The following is a 7,947-nucleotide window of genomic DNA, read 5'->3' as shown; positions in this document are numbered from 1 at the left end:
GCTTCTGTGCACATTAAAATTTGAGAATTCCTTTGATGCCTCTTTCTTATATAAGCTGGAGTAGCCCCCAAAATGTTTTCTGAGAGGGGCGCCTGGGGGGCTCAGTCAGCTTAGCGTCTGACTTCGGCTCAGGTCATGATCTCACGGTTTGTGGGTTCGAGCCCCGTGTCAGGCTCTGTGCTGACAGCTCAGAGCCTGGAGCCTGCTTCGGATTCTGTGTCTCCCTCTCTCTCTGACCCTCCCCTGCTCTCTCTCTCTCTCAGAAATAAATAAAACATTAAAAATAAAATTTTAAAAAAAAGTTTTCTGAGAGACATTTTGGCTCCAGCTCCTGTATTTACCCTCTGCTTAGATGGGACAGAGCACCAGTCAGCCCTGTGTCTGGATGGAATCCTAAGTTCTTGTTTCCTTTTTGGTTCTTTTTTTTAAAAAAAAAAATTTTTTTTAATGTTTTATTTATTTCTGAGAGAGAGAGAGAGCAGGGGAGGGTCAGAGAGAGAGGGAGACACAGAATCCGAAGCAGGCTCCAGGCTCTGAGCTGGCAGTCAGCACAGAGCCCGACGTGGGGCCCGAACCCACGAACCGCGAGATCATGACCTGAGCGAAAGTCGGACGCTTAACCGACTAAGCCACCCGGGCGCCCCCTTTTTGGTTCTTAAAAGCATGATAATCCTCTTTTTATCAATAACACAGGTTCTTTCAAGAGATTACAACCTCATACTCTGCCTTGTTTAGTCTTATCAAACTCCTAGTCGGGAGAAATAATTCAGGTGGTGGATTTCCTGAGAACAAGCGTCTGCTCATTTTCGTAGCTATTCTAAAACGTACCCTTGAAATGTATCAGAGTAGCAGAGCCTCCCCTGATCGGATTATATTGTTTTCTCCCCTTGTTTGGTTCTGTTTTTGCGGCACTACATCCTGGAGCTACACCATCAGCCTTATTTTGAACATTGTTATAAGAAACAACCGTAGCCGCCGATTGTGATTGTGGCTCCGGCAAAGCCCTTGGTGAGAGTGTTTCCCATCAACTCAGCCTTCCCTTCACGAGTACCCATGGGAGAAGTTGTCAGGTCCCGATTTCAGAAAGCACAGCCCCTCCAAAGAATAATTGTTTGTTTTCACCTAGTGGATATGATACAGTTACTAATTGCTTGTTCCTCTTTGCCTTGGTTTCTCAGATTTCACAATGAAGTATTTTGTGACCTACTTTGAGCAAATGAACAGATAGGCATTACTTTATGCTGGTCTTACCCCTGATCTTTATATTATTACGTGTGTTTTCCTGCATTATACCTCCCAAAGTATATATTGCGTCATTTGTATGGCGTGTTTTCTACAAGCAACTGTGAATCCTTTGTGGAAAGAGCAAGGAGGGAGGGGTAGAGGGAGACAAATCCCGATCTATTCGATCTGGGTCTGATTTTCTCAGTTCGATCAGTGTTTCCCTCTATGCATCCTCTCCCCATCGAAACACACACTTGAAAAGGAAGAGGCATATTTTTTGAGTAACCTAAGAGAGAGAAATAATAATGTATGATTCATAAGTAAATATAACTCTTTCTAAGAGTAGTTAGGGAGAGTAGAGAGGGGAAGGGGGGAAAGGCAGATGAATGGAAAACAAGAAAAAGATGAAAGAAATGAGAAAGAAAGGATAACGGGGGGTGCCTGGGTGGCTTAGTCGGTTAAGCGTCCGACTTTCGCTTAGGTTGTGATCTCGCGGTTCGTGGGTTCGAGCCCCGCGTCGGGCTCTGTGCTGGCTGCCAGCTCAGAGCCTGGAGCTTGTTTCAGAGTCTGTGTCTCCCTCTCTCTCTGACCCTCCCCTGCTCACGCTGTCTCTCTCTCTCTCTCCTAGAAATAAATAAAAATATATTTAAAAAAAAAAGAAAGGATAACGGAAGAAAAGGAACCTAAAAAGAAGTAAGGATCGTTGTCAGATTGGAACTACAGAAGTTTCGATTTTCCAGGCTGGTGCAGGACATGAAATCTCTCAGCAAGGAAGGGTTCCAAGATGACTTCCCTCCACCTTCTCCTTGCGCTTCCTAATTTGCCTCTGGGTAAATTTCGGCAGGTTTGGCGCGTCGCCATCACTTCGCCCGGACAGGTTTCAAAGACACGGAAGGAAAGACTAAAGTGCTTCATGGTTTAAGATTGTTGAAAAATCTTTCTCCTGAGTTCAGATGCGCGTAGTCATTCTGACACACGAGGGCGCTGTTTCCGCGGTTCACATTCCTGGGGGAAACCAGGTCCCCGAACTGCCAGCTGGGGGCCTCGAGAGAAAGGGGCTGGCTGTGTGTCGGAGGCTCGCCGGGCTTCTGGAATGGGGCGGACATGGCCTAGTGCACGAATGAACAACGCCAAGGGCCTCAGAGCCTGCAAGCCGGCCTTCTGCTGCCGGCTGGACCCTCCTTACATCAGAACCAACCAACCGCCTGTCCTTTGTCTCCGCAGAACCGAATTCGTGTATCGAAACTCCACCCTTGGAGTCCGAGCCAGAATCGGAGACGTATGGAGCAGGTAGCTTCAGCCCTTCGTAGCCTAAACATGGAGGTAGTATCTCACTGCACTGGGGGGAGGATTTAATGGGACGAGTGATCCAGCTAAAGCGTGCAAACCAGTCACTCGGCAGTACTGGTCTACAGTGGTGCTCGATGCTTGTTCAAGTGAATGCATGAATGGAGTGTGTAGAATCAAAAAGGTTTTACTGGATGAGGACACTAACACTTTCAAGCTTTTCCAGCGTGGAGTCAGCCGAGGACAAAGTAACCAGTCGAGTCAGGAAGCGGGCAGCGCTCTATAGCCGTCGTCTTTCCTGGTCCTCGTTCGACTGGCAGGAAACCGGGGATCAGAGGGGGCAGAAGTGATGTGCCCAAGGTTTCAGTGGTTTGGTGAATCCAAAGAGGACCCCAGGGCTCCTGAGTCCCAGCACAAAGCTGAATCCTTAGGGAGCCGCCAAACAGGCCGGGAGCTGAAGGGTGGGAAGAAGGAGAGCCGACTGGGGGCATTTTTTAAAATGTTTTTTAACATTTATTTATTTTTGAGAGACAGAGTGTGAGTGGGGGAGGGGCCGAGAGAGAGGGGGACACAGAATCCCAAGGAGCTCCAGGCTCTGAGCTGTCAGCGCAGAACCCGATGCAGGGCTTGAACCCACAAACCGCAGATCATGACCTGAGTCGAGGTCGGACACTCAGACGCTCAACCGACTGAGCCACGCAGGCACCCTAAGGGGGCCGGGAGCATCTTAACGGACTCATGCTAGAAAACAAATAGGCCCTTGACTTGGTTTGACCGTGCTTGGGAGAGGCGCCCTTACCCAGCGGTGACCCCACCCGAGTGTGGAAAGAGCTAGAACCACAAGAGAACCTCTCACTTGCTCTCGGGCCACCCATGGTTGGCCTCTAATCTGAGGGATTTGCAGGGAGAGCTCTCACTTCCTCAAATGTGTTTCTTCCTGTGTCACAAGGAGCCTTGGGTCACCTCCTTCCTTTGTGCAATGAGGTCCAAAGAGCAGTTTCTGCCTCTGCTTCTCTTCTTTCCTGTTGCCATTTTCTGTAGCTTTTCTAGACNTCAACAAAATAACAAAGTGACTCATGACATGAGCCCTGAGGTCCCTCCCTTCGCCCGGGTAAAGCAGGCTGTCCTGAGCGGTCCCAGCCCTGTACTTTTCATCCACCAGCAGGAAGCAATAAAAGGAACTTTCCACGTGCCTGCTGTAACCATATTTCCCAAATTCAAGAGCAGGACTCGTTACCCAACTGGGCACGTGCCTTTCTAAGGACTTCCAAACAAAAGACGTGAAATTGGACCATGCCATAAAATCTAGGATGGACGGTTGCCATGCCCGTGTCTCATGGGAAATTCTCTCCTAGCAGGATGCCCGCGGGAAGTGCCATCTGCTTTTGCCACAGAGTTAGGACCGAGTGTGACTCAGACACCAGACATGGCGGACCACTGGTGAACTCCTACTTGGGTCCTGCCTGGAATCAGGAGTCTGAGCAATTGTGTCCAAAAAACCTTCTTTCCTTGCCTTTGCTTGCTGGTTGCAGCTACATAAAAACCTTAGTCCTGGGGCGTCCAGGGGGCTCAGTCAGTTAAGCGACTGACTTTAGCTCAGGTCATGATCTCACGGTTCATGAGTTTGAGCCCCGCATCGGGCTCTGTGCTGACAGCTCAGAGTTTGGAGCCCCTTTCAGATTCTGTGTGTCCCTCTCTCTCTGGCCCTCCCCCACTCACGCTCTGTCCCTCTTTCCTTCAAAAATAAATGAACATTTTTTTAAAAAAACCTTACTTAATTCCATAAAAGACTTTGCAAGGCACTTTACCTTCAACTCTTGGGATGCAGCTATGATTTTTTTTTTTTTTTTTCGAGAGAGAGAGTGAGCAAGAGTGAGCCAGGGAGAGGGGCAGAGGGAGAGGGAGAGAATCCTTAAACAGGCTCCATGCCCCAACTATGATTCTTTAAAAATATCAATCCAACAACTTCAGTATACCCAGTAAATACTATAATGACCTGTTTCGCGTGTGAGTTACAGCGCTGTGCATGTCAGAGCCGAATTGGTGAAAAACGCGATTAACTCTAACTCTGTTGGGTCCCTGCAGGAGATATGAAATCACGCTGGGTGCCCAGAGGAGGATCCAAGGACTGACCAGGTGCTTTCTACCTTTTCACACTCAACTATAATAAAAACAATTATGGCATCGTGGGGGCGCCTGGGTGGCTCAGCCGGGTGAGCATCTGACTCATGATTTTGGCTCAGGTCCTGATCTCAGGGTCATGGGATCCAGTGCCCCCTCAGGCATCTTGCTGAGCGTGGAGCCTGCTTAAGATTCTCTCTCTCCCTCTGCCCCTCTTCCCTGCTCCTGCCCTCCCTTCTCTCTACGAAATAAAAATGATAATTATTATTATGGAACCATAGTTAACGGAGCCAGACTTGGTGTCCTAGGTCTCGGGTTCAAATCTTGATGGCTGTGCTGTACCACCTCCAACTCCTCGTCCATCAGTAAGGAAGCCATAGTACTCACTAGTGGGGAGGCCGGGTACGGGATGACTGCTGGCAAGTTGTCTATGTGCCTGTGGCATAACGGGTGCTGGGAAAAATGCCCTTCCTCCCTGCCTCCCTTCTTTTTCTTTTTTTTTTTACTGTTTTATTTATTTCTAGGAGAGACGAGAGAGAGACAGCGTGAGCAGGGGAGGGTCANTCCTTCCTTCCTTCCTTCCTTCCTTCCTTCCATCCTTCCTTCCTTCCTTCCTCCCTTCCTTCCTTCCTCCCTCCCTCCCTTCCTTCCGGAGCTTAGGACTAATAGATAAGACAGGCTCTGCTGTAACTAACACACATCGTATGTAGACTATCATAAAAACTGTGTGAGGTGTGCAAAGACATGCCAAGGCTGCCCTTTGTGCTTTGTTGCCCATGGGGGTGGGGGTGGGAACAGCTCAGATGGCATAACAGGGGGTTGCTCGCTGGTTTCTTCCTGTTCCAGGGCCTTCCACCCAAATCCACTCTGTGAGGGGGAACTTCCGGGGCCTTCAATGGCCACACGCGATTAGAGCTCAGAAAGAGCCAGTGCGGCAGGTTACCAATGTCCGTCACCAGAGACGATAGGAGCCCTGGAGCCTGGNACGGGGGAGGTGACTAGGACCCACCAAGTACTCCCCTGTGAGTGGAAATACAACTCCAGGAGATTTCAGGTATATGGTTTTCAGTCCAAAACCAGCCGAAGAGCCAGCACCAAGCTCTCACAACTTACAAGCAACAACACAGGAGCGCCTGGATGGCTCAGTCAGTTAAATGTCCAGCTTCAGCTCAGATCATGATCTCACAGTTCATGGGTTCGAGCCCCGCGTCGGGCTCCGTGCTGACAGCTCAGAGCCTGGAGCCTGTTTCGGATTCTGTGTCTCCTTCTCTCTGCCCCTCCCCCACTTGTGCTCTGTCTGTCCCTCTCTCTCTCTCTCAAAAATAAACATTTTTCTTAATTAAAAAAAAAAAAGCCACAACAACAGGAAACCACACCTGGGTGTCCCAAGGCAATAGCTTCTGCTTCTCAGGTGACCACCACCTGCTCTAGGCTCTCAGAGGCATTAGAGTCTCCCAGCAGCCCGGTGAGGTGGGCAGACTGGTCACCACTCCCTGACTGAACAGAGGGGAGGGCTGAGATTCAGAGAAGTCACACAACTCGTCACGATCACACCGAGGAGGCAGAGCCGTGGCTGCACACCAGATAACCTGACTCGAAGTCCAGACCTCTTAAAGGGAACACCAGCGGCCTCTCAATCGTGCAAGAGCGTCCTAGACTCGTTGTGGCAGTGGGTGTCTGTTCTTCCCAATATCTAGTCTCTTCTTCTGCAGCAATACAAGCTCTTACTGCACACGAACAACTCAGTTCCCAGTTTCCCTACAGCTGCAATTGTCCATGTAGTTATGTCTGGGCCAACATGAAATATAAGCAGGAGTGACGCGTACACTCCTCCAGGCCAGCCCCTTGAAACAAAAGCCTGTGCGCTCCTTCCTGATGACCGGGGTGTGGAACGCGACGGAAGGACTAAGGCAGCCGTTCTGGAGAGCACCACCTCTGAACGACTCACCTGAAATTTACGTGAGAGGGAACACCTGGCTTCAGTTCTTGTATTTTGGTATGTTTGTTACAGCAGCCTAACATTTACTCTACTGACCACCCCCCGCCCCCCACCATCCCTACTGTCTTCTCTCACTAGCCCACCTCGGAAAAGTATGCAGGTATCCATCAGCCCACACCAAGGGGTTCTAGACTTCGGTAAGCAGAGAGGGGGCCCAGAGGAAAGCTGGCACAGCCAGAGGTCTTTATACAGCAGGGTGGATCCGGGGAAACCTGGAGGAAAGAGAGCCTTGTGGCATTTGGGAAACACAATGAGGGCCATTATTTGGCTGAAGTGCTGAAATCGGGATTAGAGCCTCTGGGCTCTCGGCATGACCTTTGGGGCCAGAGGTGCTTGGCCAAGAATGACTGGTTTGGTCTCAGTGCAGGGCGCCCCAATCCCAATGGCTCCAATCGCCACCAAGAAACCTGTGCCAGACCCCTCTCTCTGTTGGACTGACACCAATCTGAACCGCTACCAGGTATGAGGAGAAGCTTTCTAAACAAATCAGGAACAATTCCGCACTGTGCAGGTGGGTAGATCGCAGTCTGTGTCCAAATCCCACAGCAAGCCTTCCTGGATACCAGCTGACAGTCCCTGTGGGGAGGACTTGCTCCCCTGGGAGGTCAGTGCTTCAGCCCCACCTGCAGCCAAGTTCTTGGCCCTCACCTGTCCCCATGCTGCTCCTCCTGGGTGGGGCCAGGAGACCCCTGGAAGTGAGCTCCGGTCCCACTTGCCCGGCCCTTATCAGGGGCTTGTCCATGTTCTCCTGTCTGGCACAGTCAAGTGCAGGTTTATAAGCACCTTAGGACATCTTCCTCCCCACCCAGACGGTGACTGGGGCTCCAGGCCCATAGGGTAGGAGTCAGACCAGCCCAGCCCCGGCCCAATTCTTCTTACTCTACTGGGATTTCCCAAAGTGTGTATGCAAACTTTATGTAGTGTGGGGATAAAACATTTATTTTAGGGGGGCGCCTGGGTGGCTTAGTCAGTTAAGCGTCCGACTTTCTGACTTTCGCTTAGGTCATGATCTCGCGGTTTGTGGGTTCGAGCCCTGCGTCGGGCTCTGTGCTGACTGCCAGCTTGGAGCCTGGAGCCTGTTTCAGTCTGTGACTCCCTCTCTCTCTGACCCTCCCCTGCTCACGCTGTCTCTCTCTCCTAGAAATAAATAAAACATAAAAAAAATACATAAATAAATTTAAAAAAATAAATAAAAAACATTTATTTTAGGGGCGCCTGGGTGGCTCAGTCGGTTAAGCGTCCGACTTTGGCTCCGGTCGTGATCTCACTGTTCATGAATTCAAGCCTTGCATCAGGGTCTGTGCTGACAGCTCAGA

This window comes from Crocuta crocuta, unplaced genomic scaffold (assembly GCF_008692635.1).
Source record: "Crocuta crocuta isolate KB4526 unplaced genomic scaffold, BGI_CrCroc_1.0 scaffold243, whole genome shotgun sequence".
NCBI lineage: Eukaryota > Metazoa > Chordata > Mammalia > Carnivora > Hyaenidae > Crocuta > Crocuta crocuta.
The sequence above is the reverse complement of the archived record's forward strand: the minus strand, read 5'-3'. Positions refer to the sequence as shown.